At 45.5% G+C, this 23,598-nt stretch overlaps 1 protein-coding gene across 11 annotated transcripts in view; it reads left to right on the top strand.

The window, feature by feature from the left end:
• The window catches only part of SH3KBP1 (SH3 domain containing kinase binding protein 1), a 342,082-nt gene that overhangs the window by 143,717 nt on the left and 174,767 nt on the right, over positions 1-23,598 (top strand). The gene's annotated exons all lie outside the window — the stretch shown is intronic.

Below are 23,598 nucleotides of genomic sequence, written 5' to 3'. Positions count from 1 at the left end.
CGTTGCCGTGAGCTGTGGTGTAGGTGGCAGACTCGGCTCGGATCCCACGTTGCTGTGGCTGTAACGTAGGCTGGCAGCTGCGGCTCCAATTTGACCCCTAGCCTGGGAACCTCCATATGCCTCGGGTGCGGCCCTAAAGAGAAAAAAAAAATTCTTGCGGAGCCTCCTTGCCTGCCCGCTTGCATCTCTCACAAGCATCCTATCTTCATAAATCTCTTTCTTGAAAAAAAATTCTCACCTAACTCTTGCTTTATACTAGCTTCATTTTTTACTTCTAATTTTTAATCAGTATAGAATTTTGATGTGTAGTATGAGGTTAATATGCAAATTGATTTTTATTTTGCACTAACCTCTTTTCTAGGACCATTTATTGAATAATCTAGCCCATCCCCCATTAATTGGTGATACCTCATTTATTATGTTATTATATATATAGGGCATTTTAAACGTTCAATTCTCTGCCATTAATTTGTCTCACCATTCTTGTATCAATATAGTTAACTATTGTAGCTTTATTTTTTATTTATTTATTTTTTGGGGGGGGTCTTTTTTTTTTTTTTTTTTTTTTTGCCTTTTCTAGGGCCGCTCCCACGGCACATGGAGGGTCCCAGTCTAGGGGTCCAATTGGTGCTGTAGCCGCCAGCCTACACCATAGCAACACAGGATCCGAGCCGCATCTGCGACCTACACCACAGCACACGGCAATGCCGGATCCTTAACCCACTGAGCAAGGGCAGGGATCAAACCTGCAACCTCATGGTTCCTAGTCAGTTCATTAACCACTGAGCCACGACGGGAACTCCTATATATTTTTTATATAATGATTTTTTTCCCATTATAGCTGGTTTACAGTGTTCTGTCAATTTTCTCCTGTACGGCATGGTGACCCAGTCACACATACATGTATACATTCTTTTTCTCCCATTATCCTGCTCCATCAGAAGGGACTAGACATAGCTCCCAGTGCTACACATATGGTATGGCTTTTGTCCTTCCTCTTGTTACTCTTCATTTTCTAAATAGTTTTAGCTATTCTCACTTGTTTATTCTTTTTTTTTTTTTGTCTTTTTGCCATTTCTTGGGCCGCTCCCACGGCATATGGAGGTTCCCAGGCTAGGGGTCGAATCGGAGCTGTAGCCACCGGCCTATGCCAGAGCCACAGCAACGCGGGATCCAAGCCGCATCTGCAACCTACACCACAGCTCACGGCAACGCCGGATTGTTAACCCACTGAGCAAGGGCAGGGATCGAACCCGCAACCTCATGGTTCCTAGTTGGATTCGTTAACCACTGCGCCACGACGGGAACTCCTCACTTGTTTATTCTAAAATCATGTTATCAAGTTAAAAATTCCACTGGGATTGGGATTTGAATTACATTAAAATTATATGTCAATTCAGGAAGAATTGACATTTCCCCATCTCTTTTGTTTAAAAGTTTTGAATTGTGTCATGTAAAGTATCTTTGTATATAAGTGCATAAACAAAAATCTTTTCTTCCCCTTACCCCATCTCTGCAAACATCACAGGTCCAATTCTTACAAATGAATCACTACATTAAAACATACATCCCCTTCTGAATCCCAGACAGCTAATTCTAGTGTTCTAGAGACAAGATAGTTCTGTGTTTAGTCAAATTATGGTTTTATTTGTGCTATTGTGCTTACTCCTTACGATCTTTTTCCTACATAGATTGTGCTTATTGTTGGCTTTTGTAAAGAGAATCGTTTTCTCTTCATATTTTTTCCCTATTGCCGATCCACAGAAGAATCCAACTTTTGAATATTTCTGTTATTATAGCCATTCGGGGTACATTCTTGTAATCAAAAACACATTCCTCTTTGACATTAAGAGAATTGTTAGTATTTATCAGTACCGAGCTTTCCGAAGGTGGATAAGTAGGAATTATAAAATTCTGTTATTTGAACAAATGACATTGTATAAACAAAAACTCCTTGACTTTGATGGAGCTTTATAGTTTATGTAGAGAGAGAGACTGAACAGCTCATTCACTTCTTAGAACAACCCCATCAAGATTGTCGAGAGAAGCATCATTATGAGTCCACTTTAAATGTAAAGAAACTGAGGTGGAAAGAGGTGGGAAATGACTTGCCCAAGGCATCAATAAAAGCAGACACCGACGGTCCCTTGCTGCCTTCATCTCAGAAAATGTATGTAGTAGTATGAGGAATAGTACCCAAAAAGCTTGAGGGAGTGGCTGATCTTAAATGATTATTTTTGGACGCTTATGGCTGCATTTCATTCTACTAGTACAATTACAGTCTTTTCCTTCTTTGTATGTATGTGTGTGTTTAGATTTTGATTTTGTTTACTAAGTTGCAAACTCCTTGAAGGAAGAATCCACGTTGTCTTTGGCTCGAATCCACTTTAATTATTGGATAGAAGTATAGTCGACCCTTGAACGGTACGAGTTTGAACTCTATGGGTCCACTTAATACACCGATATTTTTCTTTTCCTCTTCCTCTCGTTTTATTTTATTTTATTTTATTTTTTTTGTTTGGCTGCACCCATGACATATGGAAGTTCCTGGGCTAAGGAGTGAATTTGAGCCACAGGTGCAGCAATGCCGATTTTTCAACCCACTCTCCAAGGCCAGGGATCAAACTCATGCCTCTGCAGCAACCTGTGTCACTGTGCCACAGCGGCAGCTTGAATATACAGATATTTTCCACTAGTGAATACTGTGGTAGTACAGGTCTGTAGTTGGTTGAATGTGTGGATGTGGAGGAGCCATGGATCCAGAAGGCCCCCTCTAAATTATATGCAGATTAGCCCTCACGTTGTTCAGGGGTCAGCTGACTGTATGCAGCAGTACTCAAGCACTCTAACCTTTTTACAAAAGGAGATGCCAAAAGGAAAACGATCAGAGGGAGAACAAGCATATGAAGTTGTATATTGAGGGAGAAGCTATTGAAATTCTGTGATTCAGAGAAATGTTCTTTGATTACTGCACGCTGAAGAGCGAGACTTATTAAGTGTCTGTTGTGAAACATAGGTTATAAGTGCTGCGTCGAGCTCTAGGCCTAATGATGGGCTATTAGTAGAGCATGAACAAGTGAAAGGCATTTCGAAAGGATGAAATTTGTGCCAAATCTTGAGTAACAAGACTGAAAGTAGAATTAAGTTACGAGGGGAACTGTGTTTGGGTGAAGATACCTAAGTGTCTTGTTGCCTCGTCTAACATGAGATGGAATCTATCCAGGGCACGGGAAGGTTTAGCTTTTATGTCATCTTTTTAACCTGTATTTGATTTTACGCCCTGCCCCAAGGTTTTCTAAATGCAAGTGTCTAGGGTTGAGTTTATTTTACATCCAACGTAGTATCCACTCTCCCCTCCTTTTTGGGCTCCTCCCTCGGTGATGTTTGAGCGCTCAGCACCACCATTGACAGAGCCAAGGAGAGAAAGTGAAGCTAGTCTGCAAAAGAGGTCATTGGATCATGTGCTTATATATTAATTTTGCTTGCCTGGAACCCAGCATTTATTACGCATTACCAGTGGTCAGCATTGTGTTTTCAGATTTCTGTTTAAGCGAAATCTATCTGTGTAACCAGCTCCTGTTGGCTTGTTGAAGACGCTGGAACTTTGGAGCAGGGAGCCTTCTTCCTACTCCCCCTTGGCAGGGTTCTTCAGTATTGTCATTGCTTGCAAAGGAAAATTCAGATTTCCAGAATGTTTTGCCATTGAGTTTTCTCCTTATTTCTTTTGACTCTTTTTTTCTAGGCCCTGGTATTTGACAGAGTAAAGCAAACAAATGAACACAAGCATACTGTGAATAGTTATCTTTTTAAAAAAACTGTTTGGGGAGAAAAAATGATACCAGCTGTTTGACTTTTAAAAAGCTTTAAAGCCACTCTTTGATGATATCATTGGGAGTTGTTTCTCTTTTTTGAAGAGATTAGCTTCCTTTGTCATTTACTTTTGTTTAAATCATTAGGATAAAAAGTTAGACACTTGGGAGTTCCCGTCTTGGCTCATCAGAAACAATCCAACTAGGAACCATGAGGTTGCAGGTTCGATCCCTGGCCTCGCTCAGTGGGTTAAAGATCCGCGCTGCCGTGAGCTGTGGTGTAGGTCGCAGACGCGGTTTGGATCTGGCATTGCTGTGACTCTGGCATAGGCTGGTGGCTACAGCTCCAATTAGACTCCTATTCTGGAAACCTCCATATGCCTCGGGTGCGGCCCTAAAAGGACGAAAGACCAAAAAAAAAAAAAAAAAAAGTTAGACACTTGAAGTTACACAGAAAGAGATAGAGTAACTAAGTACCAGTGTGTCTGACACTGTGTGAACAGGGCCTGGCAAACCTAGATGAGCCTGGAATGGAAATTATGATTCTCTTTTGTACATATATGTATACTTCAAAATATACTTCACATTCGCCTCCTCAGCTCGGACTGACCTTCTTGTGCAGAATTTGTGTGTAATTCACGGTCATGTTCAAGATCCTCCTTCCCACCTTCTCTCTCTCCTTCTCTCTCCTCCTGGCTCCCTCTCCATCCCTCCCTCTGGACTGTCTTACTCTTTAAGCTCCATCTCATTCTGGAACCAGGCCCTGTGGTATGCATATATCTGCGCATGTTACATGCGTGTCACCAGCTCTCCTTTACATTTGTTCAGGCTTGGCCAGAGTAACATGGATCGTTGAAACCCAGGTTTGACCCAGAGAAACCCTTTCGCGCTTGATTAGAAAGGCTTATGTAGAATGCTGTGTCGCTTTTCTCACTCCCTGCTGATTCTCTTGGGTGCAGGTGTCAATAAATTAAAAAATGACCAACCTAAGCAGCAGGAAGAAAGGAAGGGAGGCAGGCGTCAGTTGGGTGGTTCCGCAGGATCAGTCTCTCCTTCCATCCACATCTTCGTAAATTATGAACTCTATCGATCTATTCATATTGATGTATGAACTCATTCTATCAAAAGCCGAGGTTGAAGTGGAAAATGGAAAGCGATCATTTATTAGAGCTGAGGAGTGTCAGCTTTGTATTGAAACAAAACACAAGCAAACCACACAGGCTCGGATGGCCTCCCTTTCAACCTTTAGACTGCATATTGCCAGAGGCAGATGGGGCCTGGGTAACCAGCAAGACCTGATAGCAGTTGACAAATTTCCTATCCATTTTCGGTGGCTTAGAACTGGACGGTAAGTATATGGAGGCTGGAAAACCATTTATGTTCCTTTTTCCCCCTTGTACTTCTGCCCAGGATGAATAAGTCAGAGACCTTCATTTGAGAACTCACGAGGCATTCGTGTAGTTCACAGCTCTCCCAGCTAGTAGCCATCTCTCAGGAAGGTCATTTCAGATTTGAAGCATCAGTTTTTTCCCGGGAAGGTTGATTGAGAAGTTTCTAGTATTTTTCAACCTGAGGACTCTTCCTAAAAGATTTTGACTCTTTGGATGACAAATTTTATATCTTTGTTGGCTAGGTCTAACTAGGTCTTCAGACTAGGGTCATGGTACTGTTTATATATAGTCCTGTAGAACGTTGTAACCCATGCACCCTCATTCTGGCTGTTAAGCCTCTTGGAATGTTAAAAAGCTAAAGGATCCCACTCTTTGCTTTGCAAATGCTATCCAGGGTCCCCAGGAAGGAATATTGGGGTCCATTCTACATATTCTCTACAGCCCACTTGAGCTCCTCCAGCCAACAAACGTTTGTTGAATGAATCAGGTTCCTACATGACCTATTAGTCCTGGAGAGCTTTAGAGGATTTTGGTTCTTTGCTGAGAAAGCCCCGTGGTGGTTTTGTTGAGTAATGAATTTAAAACAGTGTTTTTTTGCTTTTGGTAAACCACTCATTCTTGCCCACTTCACGGCTGTGTGGGTTCTTTGCTCCGCTTAATTGTGCAGGATTGGATGGGTGGTGAGATGTGTGTTCATTCTGCGTTCAGTTTAGCATGCTTCAGAATCCTACCTCCTCCGAAGGCTTTTTTGTATCATCTCCATGTTTCTTTCAGTGAGTGTGGAATAAAACCATTCATGGCAAGTTGGGTTAATTGCAAACTGTAGGTACCAATCTCATCCTCCCAGCTTTGTTAGATGATGCCTGAAGACTGCTAGCTAAGGGATGTACGTCCTTTAGCATGTTTGATATTTCCCAATAAGGTTTTAAGAACATATATAAAACAGATCTGGAAGGGCCTCAAATAGGTATTTGTATACCCATGTTCAGAGCAGGACTATTCACAACAGGCAAAAGATGGGAGCAACCCGGGTGTCTCTCAGTGGATGAATGGATAAACAAAATGTGGTCTATCCCTGCAGTAGAATATTTTTCAGCCTTAACAAGGAGGACATTCTGATATATGCTACAATATGGATGAACCTTGGGAACATTATGCTAAGAAAAATAAGCCAGTCATAAAAGAGCAAATACGGTATGATTCCACTTGAATGAGGTACCTGGAGTAGTCAGACTCACAGATACAGAAAATAGAGCGGTGGTCACCAGGGGCTGGCAGGAGGAGGGAAATGGAGAGTTTTCTTGAATTGATATGGCATTTTAGTTCGGAAAGATGAAAGAAGCTCGGGAGATGAGTAGTGGTGATGATTGTACAATAATGTGAGTGTACTTAATGTCAGTGAACTTTACACTTAAAAGGGATTAACGTGGTACATTTTATGTCATGTATGTTTTACCACAGTAAAAAAAAGGAATCAAGAATAATACGGCAAATACTCAACATCCTTCTACCCACCATCAGCTTAGACATTTTAGAAATGAACATTTACAATTCACATGTCATATATGTGCATTTTTTGGAGGAGTGAAGGATGACTTGGGAGACAGAATTCTGGGACAGGAGAACTTTCCTTCTGCTTTATTTCCCACCTGGATATTGTTAGCTAAAGATAAACATGCTAAACAGGTAGGAAATTAGTAACCTTTCCCTGGCCTTTAAAATTAGTGTTTCTAGAAACGTATAACAAGAAATCTTTCTAGGAACTTCGTTTAGCCCGCCTTTGGGCTTGGATGAATATGGAGAAACAGTCAAGGGAAATAACACTTAACTTACTGGGACACAGGAATGATACAGTGTATTTGGAGCGTTTATCCTTCCTGACTGTGTGTTTTAAACATTTTTTGAGGACCTAGTCTGTGCCTGGCATTGTCGTATCAGTTACATGTTGCCACATTAATGCTGCATACCAGCCAACCACATAACCTCAGTGGCAAACAATAGTAAGCATTTATTGCTCCCAATCCGGGATCAGCTGGGAGCTAGCTGGATGACTTTTCTTTTTTTTTTTTTGTCTTTTTGTCATTTCTTGGGCCACTCCCGTGGCATATGGAGGTTCCCATGCTAGAGGTCTAATCAGAGCTGCAGCCACCGGCCCACCCCAGAGCCACAGCAATGCAGGATCCGAGCCGCGTCTGCAACCTACACCACAGCTCACAGCAACGCCGGATCGTCAACCCACTGAGCAAGGGCAGGGACTGAACCCTCAACCTTATGGTTCCTAGTCGGATTCGTTAACCACTGCACCACGACGGGAACTCCTGGATGGCTTTTCTGATCTTGACTGGGCTCCCTCACATATCTGTAGGGTTTGTTGGCCTTTGGTTTGACCTCAGCTGCAGGCCTTCGGTGCCTCAGCCTTGCTCTGTGTGTCTTGCATCTTCCAGCAGGCTAGCTTGAGTGGCTTCCAGCAGGCTAGCTTGAGCACACGTGGCAGTGGTGGGAGTACAATAGAAAGAGTGGAAACATCCGAGTTCCCTTGAGGCCTGGGCTCCAAACTGGCACAGTGATGCTTCCACTTCACTTTGTTTTCTAAAACAAGTCACATCAGGTGGGGAAACCTACTCTGTGCGCTCTAAAATCATGTGACCGAGGGCATGGCTGTGGCAAGGGGTGGAGAAGTACGGCCTAAGTGTGGTCAGTCCTCCCAAGGCTGTGCAGTGTTGTAGTAGAGACACCTAGGCAGTCCTGTCAACAACCCCGAGAAGGTAGCCTTGTCCTCATTTAAAATCGGAAAAATGGAGGCTCAGAGAGCTTCTGTGACCTATCTGTGTTTATACTTCCAGTGAGTGGCGTAGGTTGGCTTTGAACCCAGGTCTTTGAGACCCGCTCCTCCATGCTGCCCCGCCCAACTCCACAGCACTTTGGATTACTGCCTCTTCCTGAAAACGTCTGCTTCGCCTTCTGCGTATTGACCCCCCTTATCCCCGCTCTCTCTTGCTCTATTTTCCCAACTCCGCTTCTCCAGCTTCCGAATTGTCAGCTGTTTTAATGCTTCTGTCTTTGGTGTCTTGGATCTTGTCTCCTCATTCCTAGGCTCAGCCACTGCTGCAAGGCACACGAGCCCGCAAACCTCACCTCTGGGCCAGACCTCCGTCCTTGCTTCCCTCACCCTCGCCTCCACTCTCAGCCACCCTGTGCTGCTCAGTGGTCTCGTGGCTGCAGGTCACAGGCACCCCACTTTGGCCTGGCTTAGGTTGTAAGGCCGTGCCTGTCTCGTGCCACAGGAAGTCCAGAGGCAGGGCAGGCTCCTCAGGGCCCAGGTTTCTCCGCTCTCTGCCCTGCCTCTCGCTGGGGCTTTGTACTGCAGCCAGCAAATAGGGCGGAGGGCGTCCCTGGTTATACCCGGTGGGGCAGGGCCGGGGCTTCCCACCTCTTTTGCTCACTGGGCCACCCTGGCTTAGGGCTGCCCACCCACCCCTGGCTGGACCTAGCCCGGGTTTGGCTGTCCACAGTGGCGTCCCCAGCTGTCCCCACATGGCTGAGCTGCAGACCCTCCCTGCATTTTTCTGCATTTTCATTGGCAGCATCATCCCAGCCTACATGTCTTCCCACCAACACTTCAGGGTCATTTTTAACTCCTCCTTTCCCTTCATCCTCTTCCTCATTTGTTGCCCTTTCCTTTGCTTTTGAGATGATCACTAAAGGCTTGTCAGGACCAGCTCTGGGCTAACCTGTCATAATCCACAAGGAGGCCTGCTCGCAAGAGTCTAGGGTCTGAGAATCAAACAGTCCCTGGCAGCGGGGGCAGTGGGGGTAGCTGGATCAAGGGTGAAGGGAGCATCGTGCCGTGGGTACTGTGTTGTCCCAGGGTGGTGGCGGTGGGGGCACTCAACCCTGCCTCAAAGGGAGGCAGGGAAGGCGTTCCCGGTGAGGGTTCCTTTAAGCTGATGATTCACCCTTAGCAATGCTTCTTGCTCTTCCTTCAAAGTCACCCTGGTCTCTGATCTGGATCCTTATTACCTCTCCTTTTCTGTAGACCAGAGGTTGGCAAACCACCCCCATGGGCCAGGTCTGGCACTGCCTTTTTCTTTTTTTTTTTTTTCTTCCATTTTTGGCCGCTCCACAGCATATGGAATTCCCGGACCAGGGATCAGATCTTTAACCCACTGTGCCAGGTCTGGGATTAAACCTGTGTCCTAGCTCTCCCAAGACACTGCCCATGCCATTGTGCCACAGCAGGAACTCTGATGCCTATTTTGGAAAATAAAGTTTTCTTGGCACACGGCCACATCCCTTCATTTACATATGGCCTGGGGCAGCCAGGTTAAGTTGCTGCCACAGAGAGTGTGTGGCTGGCAAAGCCTAAAACATTTAGTCTCTGGCCCTTTACAGGACAAGTTTTTCAACCCCTGCTGTAGAGAGAATAGGAGAACTCAATTCCTGCCCTCCAGGAAGTTTCACCTTGCACAAGGAGACTTACCTAAGTAATATACAGAAAACTTTATAATGAAGTCTGCTGAGGTGAAGACATTTAAGTGCTGAGGCAAGTAGTCTAGACAAAAATCGGCGTCTGTTGGAAGAATTCCTGTGCGTCTATTTCTCTCTACTTCTCTCCCTCTGCCCTTCCTTTATTCCACAAATGAATCTACATTCCTTTCCTTGCCTCCAGCTTTCTAGACTGACACTTTCTAGATTTACTATTGCTAAATTTACACTATTCATGACCCTTGCTTTCCTCCCTCGGAGGGGAGAGTAAAGGTGCTGATTGGTTTGGAAAAATGAAGTCTGAGTAGGAGATTCCATTTTTTCAAATGCGCCTTTGCTGTTCTTCCACATTTCCGAGGAAAGCAGGACTTGCTTAAATAAAGGCGAGAGATCTGTATTTGCTTTGAACAAAGAGATACTCTACGCATCAGTAAACTGTTCAGGGCAGTTTTTTCTGCTTAAAAACCTTCCCTTACAGGTAGTCCAGTCCCTTTATCTGCACTTCTCATTTGCGTCGAAACCCACGCTTTTCTGAATGACACCCCTCCAGAGGGGCCCTGGCAACAAAGCTCTTTGTAACCTCTCGTGGAAGCTCACAGCCATGGGCTTTGTTGTTCTGATCACCACAAAATCACCTGCTCCATCAGGCAGCTTTTGTGCTGTCGTATTGTTTAGACCTCACTGCTCTTTTAAAATTTGAGTTGTGCATTTTCTTTCCGATTCACCCTAAGTTTTCTTTGTTAGGCTTATTATAAAAAGAATACATGCTTAGTGTAAAAAAAAAAAATAGGGAAGGAATGTCATGGTAACAAAAGTCAAAAAGTAACTTAAAATTCCTTCCCTCATTTATATTCTCCAGAGGAAACCAGGCTCACAGTTATCTCCTCAGATCTCCACCCATATCTATTCGGATGAATCGTAAAGAAATTACAGAGATTTGACCACTGAAGTGTCCTTTTCGAATGGCACGACCTAATCTGAGCACATAGTGATGCAGGCGCATTGGTATTTGTGTAAAGATACAGATGGCACCGTGCTGCTGATAGTGTATTGCAATGCGTTAGGTTAGGTTGAGTAGAATCTTGGAACTCTTCTTGCCAGACAGGTCACGTGGAGCCGTGCCAGTCTTTAAGAGGCTACCTGGAGATAGAGCATGACGTCACTAACCTGTCCCCTAACCGAAGGACATTGAGGACGAATCTGGTTTTTCACTCTACTGAATAATGTAGCAGGGAGCATTATGCATGTATCTTTGAACATTTCATGTCAGTTACCTGGAGTATAACTTCCTGAAAGTGGAATTGCTCTTTTCTGGATTAAAAAAAAATTTTTTTAAAGACTTGGTCAGATGCCTCTGGTGTCAGTTGGCCTTGCTGACCTTAAGGTCCTTGATCCTCTAGTGATACCACAAAGATGACCTCAGTGGAAGTCAGGATGCCCCTCCAGGTGAATCTTGTGCAGTTAGAAACATTGGCCCAAACCTCCCACGCTTCATGGAACATTGGTGCGCTCACTGCTCCGCAGGCAGTGGAGACATGCACACCAAGAAGACAGTGCGACTGACTAGGGCTGGGGGGAAGAGGCGTATATGAGCTCTGTGGGCACATGGACGTTCATGTGGCCTCTATCCTGGGGCGGCAGAGGGACCTCGCAGTACTTGCCGTAACTTCACTGGCTTGCCAAGGGAGAGAAATGTAGGGCTCAGTTGGAGGGGGGACGCTGAGGCGGTGGCAGGTGTCAGCCTGCAAATTAGCTGTGCCGGCCTTCGTGGAGGGGAGCAATGGGCATTGAGCTCAGCTGAGCGAAGGTGCCAGATGACAGAGCAGGGCTCTCGCCAGCCACTGACCCGGGTAATAAGAGGGCGCTTGGCAAGCTGCCTCCTGAACGCTGTGCCACACGGCCATTTGTGGATCAGGACCTGTCAAGTTGCCCAATGTTGTTCTTCTGTCAAAATGTGCTGCTCTCAAGCCTATGAAACATTATGACAAATGGAGTCCAAATGTCATGTTTCCTGCTTTATCTTATATATATATATAATTTTAGATATATATATATATATATATATATATAATTCCCCTTGCACCTTGGAGTTTCCTGGCAAACCATAGTCTCGAAAGCAAGGATTAGGAGTTCTTAACTTTAAAAATAAACTTGCTGTGGAACCTGTTTGCCAGACTGGTGAAGTCCCCTTCTTGGAATAATGTTTGTAAATGAAGAAAATAAAATCCATAGGATTACCAAGGAAGCCAGTTATACTGAAATACAGTTATTGAAATATTGCAAAAACTTAAGTGATGCGTATGCCTTTATTGATGCATTAAGTGGCAGGATCCAGCAGTAGGTCTAGAAGTGATTATAATTTGAAGCGGGGATGAGTGTTCATGTTATTTCAAGATAACTGCAACGACCGTGATGTGAGATGAAAATATCTATCCATGTGATGGGGAATAAATAAAATCCACAGGTGCTGCCAATCCCAGTGTGGCTTCTTGTCTCTATGCATAGAGGAAAGAAAGGCCAGGTTTTTGGTGGAGGGTAGGGGAAATTAAGATGTAATTTTCTTCCCATCCCTGTTGAAACCCCCCTGAGATGTATCCATGAACCCCAGTCAAGAATCTCTGCTTTTTTGGACCCGGTGTTGCCGTGAGCTGTGGTGTAGGTTGCAGACGCGGCTCGAATCTGGCGTTGCTGTAGCTCTGGTGTAGGCTGGCGGCTACAGCTCTGATTGGACCTCTAGCCTGGGAACCTCCATATGCCGAGGGAGCGGCCCTAGAAAAGGCAAAAAGACAAAAAAAAAAAAAAAAAAAAAAAGAATCTGTGCTTTTAAATACAGAAAAATTGGGATGAAAACCCGCATTTCATCAAGAAAATCATAAAACCCCACCCCACCCCACCCCCTTGTTCTGATGGGGATGAGAAAGAAAAAATGTTAAAAATGAGTCAGAATTGAGCATATGTTTTGATTACCTGCAATGAGGGTCTTTCCCCTTCATTCTAAAGAGGAAGGCATGTGGAGTTTTCTCTCTTTCTCCAAATCTCCATCTCCCAGTACAAGGGCCACTTTGGGGTACTGATTTTGAGAACTGGGAAACTAGATTTGTTTATGGTAGGTAGTTTCCCCTGAGAATTCTCTAAGAGTAGGCAAGGGAGATGGACCTCAGATGGGGGTTTCTGGGATTTTTCTAGACCTTTGTTCCAGTTCTTAATATGCGAGTGCAGGTACGTGCTCCCCCCACCCCATCTCTCCCTCATCTTGTTCCCTCTCTGCCTCCCCCCTGCGCTGCCAAAGTTAGGGGTCTAAGAGATCCATTTGTCAGCAGCAAAGTTTGAGATGGCCTTTAAAAATAGATATGTTAGAGGGAGTGTGTTGGATAGAAGGGAGAAATCTTGTTTATGCTCAACAAATAACTTATATTTAGAATTTTCCTTTTTCCTTTGAAATTCTGTATTCTCATTTCACTTCAATGACTGCATGGAGCATTTAAAAGTAGATCAAACAAAACTCTATAAATATGTTGAGTTCTTTTGGGCATTTTGCCAAAGTCAGCCCAGCCCAAGCAGAGAAAAGCAATGTGCTGTATGTATCCCATTTTCTCCTCCGAACATCCAGACTCTCTTGCCCAAAGAGCTGGTGGCCTGGGCTGGGGGAGTTGGGCCAGGGGCACTTTGGAGAAGGGTGGTCTGCTGTGAGTCTGATCATTTGCGTTAAGGGGTGTTTTGAGAGGCCAAAGCGAGCCCTGGGACCAGCCTAAGGAAATGGGGAAACCAGGAGGATGTTTAGAGCTGTCCCTGAGTTTGCTTCCCAGTGTGATTCCGTTCTCTCACTCTAATGGGAAGGGGAGGTTGGCAAAGAGAAAATTGGTTGAACTGGTATAAGGAATGAACGAAGCTGCCTTTTAACATATTTGTGAATCTAAAGACAAACGGGAAAAAGCCGGGAGTCAGGGGGCAGCCTAGCCCTCCGAAAAGTAGGTCTGCTCCCATCATTGCAGTCACACATGGCACAACGGAGGCAGAGAGGTCAGGTGGGCTGCATGGCTGAAAGGGGTTGAAGTGCTGGGGCCACTGGGTTGTCGTTTCAGTGTTTTGGGGCCCAGGGTTCTCTTTACGTGCCTTAATGCTGTCACAGTAAACCGTGTGAACAGTGGCTGGAAAATCAGAGCTCTTGTGTCCTTTCGAATGGCTACTTCACACCATTTTTAAAAAAATTTATTGGGTTATAGTTGATTTATAGTGTTGTATTAGCTTCAGGTTTACAGCAGATTGAATTATGAGTTGGTTTGAGGTGGAGGCCATTGGGTTGGAGGAGTCCTTCATGCCCCTGGGGCCAAAATTATAGGTACAGTTTCGAAGGAAATAACAGGTGAAGGTGTGAACCTTGAAAATATCCACATGTAGCTTCTCTTTGCAGAAACCCACCTTAGTAAATGGATGGCCCCTTTCTGTATTATGCTGACAGTAGAAACTCGATTTTGGGGGGTCGTATGTGAATTGGCTGGCTTGAAGACTGCTTTCAGTGGCTTCTTTAAACAGGGCACTAGACTGACGTTTCTAGGACTGAGGGAAGGACGAGATCAGGGATTTGCTCCCCTCCATTTCTAGATATGTGGCATTAGGCATTCCTAATGGTGAGTAGGCATTCCTGATGAGACGGCCTCACGCAGCCATCATGAGGCACACGTGGGCGTTGGTAAATGCATTGCATTTGTTGAAAAAAGTGTGCATGAAACAGCTGAGAGGTGTCAGAGCTGAAGGCACAGGGAGGAAAACACAGGGACTGACGCTCAGATATTTCAAATACAGGGCGATGCAGACCATGCTAGAGCAAAGCAGGGGCTGTTAGAGGAACCCAGGGAAGGGGCCCCCGTGGCAGAGCGTGTGTGCAGATCCTTCCATCCCATTTTCCTTGCCTACACAAGTGTGTTCATGCATACACACTCTCTTTCTCACATTCATTTAATCATGTTAGGCCTTCACGTATCAGTTGCATGTTGAATGAATCCATTTATTCATTAATAAACATTTGTTGAGTGCAACTCTTGATAGGTTCTGGGTAATAGGAGTAAATAAAAGTGTCCATGATGGAGGTGGGGGGGATGCATGCGCACATGCAATGTTGGGAACATATCATACATATTATGTGATTTGGTCTTTTAACTTAATGTATGATGGGCACCTTTTACACATAGGGCTGCTCGCTTGGTTTAATTGGTTGCTTTGTTTCCCACGGTCTGGATAAATCATGATTAGTGGAGCCATTCCCCCACAGTGGACATTCAGGCTGTTTCTTGCGTAGGTCTCTGTGCTCGTAGGCATTTGCTTTTACAAACAGTGCTGCCCTGAACATGCTTGTACATACATCCCTGCCCACTTAAAGCAAGTGTTTTCTGTCTTTTAAGAGCACTCAAGTTAAAAGCAGATAGAGGAGATTCCGTCATGGCTCTGTGGTTAAGGAACTCGACTAGCATCCATGAGGACTCGGTTTCAATCCCTGGCCTCACTCAGTGGGTTAAGGATCCCGAGTTGCCATGAGCTGGATGTGGTGTAGGTCCCAGACGCAGCTCGGATCTGGCTGTGGGGTAGGCCGGCAGCTGCAGCTCCAATTGGACCCCTAGCCTGGGAGCCTCCATATGCTGTGGGTGCGGCCCTGAAAAGACAGAAGACAAAATGATACTAATAAAATAAAAGTAGGTATACATAATTTCTTGTTCGGACCTAGCCCTGCTCTACTGTTTGGTATAATTGACAGTGGACCATGAACTTGAAAGAAGAGAGCACGTAGGAGTACATCAGACATTCTTTAGGGTCACAGATGCTTTGGGCTAAAACATTGGTGGAGCAGGAGGAATCTTCAGAACAGTGGCAAGACTATAGGGGCCACCATTGTCCCATCTCTGCAACAGTTTGAGGTAGCATTGCCTTTTTTTGGTGAGATGCAGGTAACAAACTTTTCCACCTTAACGATTTCAGCATTGGCTGTCAAGCACACATTGGTGAGTGCCCTGCTTAATATCAGGTTGAGGCGTTAACTCTTTTCCTCCACCCTTCCGGTCCTCCTTCTGTGCTCCGCTGACTGGGAGTGTGTGTTCACAAAACCGTGACCCACAGACAGAAAGTGGGATAGGTACTCTTCAGCTCAGCCATCCATTCATTTATCAAGAATGGATCGCACGTCTGCTCCATTAGGCACTGAGCTAGATACCGGGGGTCAAAGACAAATGAGACAGCGGTCACTGGCCCCTAAAGGGGTCAACAGAGGCACACATCAACTGATGATCCTACTGTGTTTCTTCCTTTCCTTGCCTGTCTGATTCCTTCCACTGTGTTTTTTACACTTTCTCTTTCATTATCTTCCGTTGGGCCATCTGACTGCTTCTAGGCTCCCTCCTCCAAACTGTCCTGCATACCCCTGGCACCAGGGCCCTTCTCCCTCGGTCACTGTCCTCACATCTTTTTGTCACCTCTCTGCCCAGAAACCTCGTCTAGGCAGGATTTCATCAAGTCCTCATCCTTCGCTTGGCATCCACAGTCCCTCTGAAAGACTCCCGGGTTCTCTTGGGAGAAGAGGGCTGCAGACTGTGACATACTTTACCCACGTGCCTCGTCCAAGTTATCCAGGCTTTCTGTGCCCACCCATGAAGATGGGGCCGGCACCCCTGACCTCACAGTGTTGGTGCGAAGACTTGAGGGGAAGCACATAGCATGCCGAGCACGGTTCTTGGCCCAGAGCCGACGCCATCAGTGTTCCTTTCTTTCATCACTAACAAGATTCAGTTGGTTTTCCTTATGTGACTTTTGACTTCACCCGCCTCCCTCCCTGTCCCCTGTGGCACAGAGGCTCTAATAAATGGCTCCCTGCTGGTTCTACATTTTTTTCCCTCCTGTATTCTCTTGGGACGTGGGAGCAAATGGGCACTGGCATAGCTCTAACCTCTTTTCGGGTGAACCTTGCCCTTGAAGTAGCAGGCACATGGATTGATTGTTTTCCGCCATGCAAAGATGTTGATTATACAAAACCCTTAGAGAATCAAGCAGGCTCATCTCCAGAGACCAAACAGTGCTGGTTAATTATATACTGTCCATTTCCACTGCAACAGTCCAGCCACAGCCAAGAGGGTTTGTAAAGAAAGACTCCTGAGTTGCTTTTTTTCCTGGCCTGCCATCGGCCTCTAAAGTGGCCTCCTCTTCCTCTGAGTTACGTTACATTGGGACCAGGGTGATGCATGGGCATTTTTCCAGGAAAGCGTTTGATGCTGGGTCCACAAGATCAGTAATTCGGTTTCTCTCCCCTTGCACCCAGAATCCATTGGATGTCCTGAGATCAAATGGATGATTCTCCACATGTATTTAGTTTACTTTGTATGGTTTTTCTATTCTGAAATGGGAAACCTGGCCTTGTGGCATAAATCGATGTTTCCAACTCAAAAAACGCAGCTGCTTCAAGAATCTGGAATTCTGCTCAGTAACGTGGGGAGTTGCTGCACCCCCCAGCAGTGTTTGCTATTTAATTATATCAGAGACCACCTTCTTTCCCTCTTCCCTGCTCCTGGCCCCAGGAACACATTTCCAGAGCTAGAGACAGCTTAGTACGACTGCCCCAAAGGTCCGCAAAATAAAAATCCCAGCACAGCAGCATTCACCAGAGTTATGTATTCGGCTAACACTGCAGAATAAGTATGGTTTTTCTCCCTTTTGGGAGAAGCAGAATATAGTGCCTGTATAACATGGTCCTGGAAGAGTCCCATTCATTTTTGGACAACCGAACTGTCTAGATGGCTCTCAACCTGGCTGTATGTTAGAATTACCCGGGGAGTTATGAAAATTCAAATGCCTAGCCTGCACCCCAGACCGTTGACTTCAGAAAATCTAGGGCTGGGGGCCAGGCATCTGTTTTTTTCCTTTTCCCTCTAAGTTTCTTATTTAGAAAAATTTCAAATGTACAGGCAAAGTTGTAACACTAGTGCGATGAACACCCACCCAGATTTATCCATTGCTAACATTTTGCCACATTTGCTTTCTCTCTCTCTCTCATTGTATGTATGGATATATGTGTGTGTCTGTATATATGTGTACACACACACAAGCCCTTTTCTGCCCTTGAATAATTTGAAAGTAAGTTACGGATATCAGGACACTTCATCCCTAAGTCTTCAGAGCACGGACATTCTCCTATGTAACTGCAATAGGATTAACACAGTCAGGAAATGGAACATGAATATAATGCTATTATCTAGTATTAGTCCATATCCAAATTTCCCCAGCTCTTCTAATAATGTCCTTTATAACCTTTAAAAGAAACGCTGAATCCAATTAAGGATTGCATTAGATTTAGTTGTTCTATCTCTTTATTGTTTTAAAATCTGGAACAGTCCCCTAACCTTTAAAAAATCTTACGTGATATTGATTTTAAAGTTTTTTTTTTTTTTAAACTAGGTCAGTTTTTGTCAACTGGCCCTCATTTAGGATTTGCATGATTGTTCCTTCACGGTCAGGTTTAGGTTGAGTGTTTGGGGCAGGAGCATCCTGTAGGTGATGTTAAGCGTTCTTAGCGCATCACATAAGGAGGCAGCTGTTGTCAATTTGTCCCATCATTGACAACATGAATGTCAAGGCCGTGTCTGCCAGGTTTCTCCATATGAAGGGGACAGTTGCCTTTTGTAATTAATGAATAATCTTTGGGGAGATATTTTGAGACTCGGTAAATATCCTAATCCCCACTGATTCTTGCCGGAACCAGTTGTTGCCGTGATGGTTATAAAATGGAGATGGTCTCTTTCTGTCATGTCTGCATTTATTAGTTGACATTCTTGTGTAAAGAAGAGCTTTCCCCTCTTGGCCCATACTTCCTGTCTAATCTTATCTATCTGTCTAGCTAACTAGCTGTCAGCCCAGCCCTCTATTGACTGTATCAGTCTGGGCTCGTGAATTTTTTTTTGGAAGTCCCTCAGTAGATGCTGCTGTTATCCCAAATTTGGCCAGTGGAAGCCCCATCAAGCTGATCCTTGTGTCCTTTTGAAATGACCCTCTAAGAGTTCGAGTGCTTTGTTCATTTTGGCATAACCAGATATTCCAGCCTCACTTCGTAGTTTTTAAAAGTGGAAACCATGCCTTGTTTGTTTGTTTGTTTATATTTTAGCTGCTCCAGTGGCATGCAGAAGTTCCCAGGCCAGTGACCAAGCCTGTGCCATAGCAGTGACCCAAGGCACAGCAGTGACAACACCAGATCCTTTTAACTGCTGGGCCACCAGGGAACTCCCTCACTTTGTGTTTTCTTTGCCCCAGCCCTGGAAGAAGCAGTTTTTCTATGGAGACCTAATTCCTCAGAGGCTGCTATGTAGGCAGTTAGCAATAGTTTTATGAAAGGTCTCCAGGTGATTTCAATGTGCAGCCAAGATTGAGAACCACCGCTTAGCATTCTCCCAAGGGAGGCCACTTGTTCCCACAAGGTATTTTCCTGTTGTCACCTGTCGTCATCTGTAACTAGCAGCTCTGATTCATTGTTGAGGTTTAGAATTTTGTGGACAGTGTCACTTGTGGAATCAGCTCTAAATGCTGGTCTCTGGCCTTGATCTCAGAGAGGGGAGTCCGTAGGGGTGCCCCAAATGTCACCGTTCAGACACAGGTCGTCTCCAGGCATGTCCGGAGCAAATGCCAGAAGTTACCCCGAGCGACTCAAGTTCCTCTTTAATTTTATAAATGTTTGCTCTCTTGAAAATGATGTCAGGATACTGCTATGTTCCCTAGGCATGTGGTGAGGATCCATTTGATTAATTTAGTGAGTTCCTTGAAAACATCAAGTGATTTAAACCTCCATAGTTATACTCTTGTTCGGTCACAGAGGATGTGGGATATTTAAAAGAAAAAAAAAAAAAAAAAAGACCGTATGAGTGTTGAAAGTTCTCAGTTAACCCAAAGACTTTTTTCAACCTCTGCACTATTTGTTGTTATATTTTTGTGGTCATTGAATGAATTGACCTAGTAAAGTTTTCACATATCGCGGGACCCCAGAAGGCTGTAAAGTTTTGTGTGTGCTGTTTCATTTATACAGAATGTGAATATACGACATTTCCTCCCCATCCAACCAGCTTTATTGCATTAAAATATGGGCCCCAGTTCCCAGAAGCTGTAAGGAAACACTCCTGATTTGTGGTTTTTCACCTCCTGGTTTCACATCTTAACCATGTACCATGTTAGTCCAGCTAGTGCTTTCCGCAGTCTCAGGACTCATAGCCGAGAAATCTTCTTCAGAACGTCAGACAGGGGAGACAGTCTCTGGAGTTGCATCTCCTGACTTGAAATCCCAGGCCCTTCTGGCACTTTCTAGCTGTAAGACCTCTGGTAAAATACTCAGTCTCTATGTGCTCCCTCAGTCTCCTTGTCTGTAAAAGCGAGAGGTTCCAGATCTACCCTGGAGGTTCCGTGTGACAATTAAATGGGTGAATGCATACAAAGCGCTTAGGTCTCTGGCATACAGTAAGTACTCAATAAATGTTAGCTGTTAGTATTATATTAAAGCTGGTCGTCAGTGAAAGGTGGTTATGAGGTCTAGTGAGGGAGTTGGGGGTGCCTGCTTTGCCATCTGTGTGTACCCAGTTCCTGCATGTGGCCATCATGCAGAATGGCAATAAAGTAGACATGTATTAATCATGCCTTGTGAGGCCTGCCTTAGTCACACTTTTTTGGTGAGCCACGTGCTCACACACGTTTGTTATGTCCCTTAGACTTGTGTCCATTACTTCTTTTTTTTTTCTTTTTAGGGCTGCACACGCGGCACATGGAGGTTCCCAGGCTAGGGGTCCAATCGGAGCCACAGCTGCCGGCCTACCCTACAACCATAGCAATGCGGGATCCGAGCCACGTCTGCGACCTACACCACAGCTCACAGCAACGCTGGATCCCTAACCCACTGAGTGAGGCCAGGGATCGAACCTGCAACCTCATGGTTCCTAGTCGGATTCGTTTCCACCGCACATGATGGGAACTCCTATTACTTCTTTCAGTTATGTGTAAGGAGTTAAGTGGTCCTGCCTAGAAAACACACACAGGGCTAGGGGAGGACGACAGCCCAATGAAATGTATTAAAACTTGATTTCCTGTGGACCGGGCTCTGGGTGTGAAGGTGGTAGCGGAAATGAAAGGATTCCAAACCTCAGCCTTGGGGAAGTCATAACATTTTTTTTTCTCCAGTTTACACTGAAACTATTGCTATTGAAAGGAGGTGACACTCTTGTCTCTGTACTTCTTTGAGAAAGGTCAAGACCAACTAGTAAACATGAGTGAAATGCCAGGAGAGGAAAACATGCCAAATGACATCCTTAAACTCTCTAAAATTTAAGATGGACAGAAGCCACTGAAATGCAGTGTCTCCCAATAGCACATATCCCCCTAAACTGGATTTTAGGTTGGGTGGAACTGGCAAACAAGATTGAAACAGTGCAGAGTTCCCATTGTGGCTCAGTGGGTAATGAATCCGACTAGGAGCCATGAAGTTGCGGGTTCGATCCCTGGCCTTGCTCAGTGGGTTGGGGGTCTGATGTTGCTGTGAGCTGTGGTGTAGGTTGCAGACGTGGCTCAGATCCCACGTGGCTGTGGCTGTGGCGTAGGCCGTCAGCTGTGGCTCTAATTGGACCCCTGGCCTGGGAACCTCCATATGCCGTGGGAACAGCCCAAGAAATGGCAAAAAGACAAAAAAAAAAAAAGATTGAAACAGTGATCTGGAGAATGTGAGGACTGGAAGGCCGCATTGCAGGGGCTTGGGAGTTATCTGTCATGAGAAAGCTGTGGAGAGGCCCTAAGGCTGTGTTGTGCCGTGTTGCGGGAAGCAGTTAAGTACAGGTTGCAGAGAATTGGGGATGAGATGAGAACTGAACTGTTCATCCAGCATCGGCGCGAGAGCTCTGAACTCAAGTCAAGGAGACACTGCTACTTACTAGCTGAGTGACCTCGGGTAAGTCCCTGAGCCCCACTTGCCTCATTTGTAAAATGGTGGCTCATCCCGGCTCTTTTCTTTTTAACTCATATAGTTGGCAGGAGGAGTTAGGGTGATGGGTGTCAGAGACGCTTTAAAAAAGATCACAAACTGTCCCAGTGTTAGAGGGAATTATGTTTCTGCTTGGGGTCAAGCTGTGTGACCTTTTCCCCCAGCAACCTCTGGATACTTCCCTGTAGGGCTCACTTTGCATGGTCCTGTATGTTGGCAGTGTGCCTTATAGGTCTTTGTGCCACCAGCTGAATAGCCTTAGAGGCTTTTAAGAAACACTGACTAGCCGGGTAGAAAGAGATTCGTAAGTGTGCCATTCTTCCTCATTCCAGACAGGGCCAATCGAGAGCTTTGGCTCAAGAGAAATATTACTCTGTTCCGGGTCCTGACTGTCCTAGGTTAGTCTTTTCTCAGAGACTATGTCACCTGTCCTTTACCCTTTGTATACTCCTGTTAGATGCTACTTTTTAAAGGAGTTATTATGAAAATGTGACCTTTAGTCATGAACTAAATTTTATGACTTTAGCTAACACGAGGTCTTCATTTTTTTTTTTTTCTTTTGAGGGCCGCACTTGCGGCACATGGAGGTTCCCAAGCTAGGGGTCGAATCGGAGCTGCAGCCACCAGCTTACGCCAGAGCCACAGCAGCACCAGATCTGAGCCGCATCTGCGACCTACAGCACAGCTCATGGCAACGCCAGGTCCTTGACCCACTGAGTGAGGCCAGGGATCAAACCTGCCTCCTCAAGGATCCTAGTCAGATTCATCTCTGCTGAGCCACAGTGGGAACTCCCTTCAGATATTCTTTTGAAGTCACTTTGATCAGGACTTTGGTGACCTCTGCGGTTAGGAGTGTTGAGTTTCAGACATTTGTCATGTTTCGTTGTTTCATGTTCTAGATGTGTGTAGAATTTGCTCTGAGCATAACAGCTAGCAAATAAAGCTCCAAATGATCTGTAGTTATAGTAGAACTTCTCTTGAGGGGAGTCACAGGGCGTAGGAGGTGGGTTGCTAAGATCACCTCATCATCTAGTCTCTCTTGGCTAGAATGAGAAATCTGTATCCTTTGTGACCGAGTGCTTGCTTTTTGCCTTCCTTTGGGTGGGAAGCCATGGGATGGTGCTTTGCCCCGGAGGACCCCTCTGCTTGACCTCCCACCTGGGAAGAGCCACTTGGGGTGAGCTCTCTGCCTGTTGCGAGAGCCTGGCCGACCTTGGGCTTCCCTCCTTTGCCCGCTGACCGTGCAGTTAGCAGCTGGGAATTGGCCTGAGAGCTCTGCGTTTGCTCTCATCGAGACCAGGCGGTGTGATTTTGCACAAAGGGAGGCAGGGGAGAGTGTATTCCTTTCGTCACCAAAGATGCGATTAGGCGAGATATTGATTCTGAACTTCTGCCCTCTTCCCTCCTATCAACTCTGTTCTTCCTTAGTGAGGTTCAGGCAGAGAAAAATGGAGCAGAGAGAACGAGGCCACTGGCTTTTGAAAAATATTGATCAGTGAGCATGTCAGATGTAGCAGAGGCCTCCCCCTTCGTATGATGTCACGCGGCATGGGGGTCTCGGTGTGGCCTGTGATCACACCTGCGGGCCCTTGCTTTCTCGGGGAGAGATTAGAAAAGGAAAAGAATCCCCATAGGCAGTATCCAGAAATAACGCAAGCGTTTCTAAATGCGTGTCCTTGAAGTTGCTGATCCCTTTGGTTTTCTAGGCCAGGTGGTGGTAGGAAGGAATGAGGGGAGGTGGTCAGTCTTGAGCGGCAAACTTCTGAGCAACACTGGCCTCTGTTCCTCTCTCCTGTCTACCTCTTGCCAGCTTGGGCCTCCACTGCTGTCTGTCTGTCTGACTGTCTGTCTTTGCCCCGCCGCCCTTCGAGGCCCCGTCACCCATACCACGTGCATGTTCCTTCTCCCCACAGTGCATGTCTGTGGTGTGGAC

Source organism: Sus scrofa, chromosome X (genome assembly GCF_000003025.6).
Source record: "Sus scrofa isolate TJ Tabasco breed Duroc chromosome X, Sscrofa11.1, whole genome shotgun sequence".
NCBI classification, from domain to species: domain Eukaryota; kingdom Metazoa; phylum Chordata; class Mammalia; order Artiodactyla; family Suidae; genus Sus; species Sus scrofa.
The sequence above is the reverse complement of the archived record's forward strand: the minus strand, read 5'-3'. Positions and strand labels throughout refer to the sequence as shown.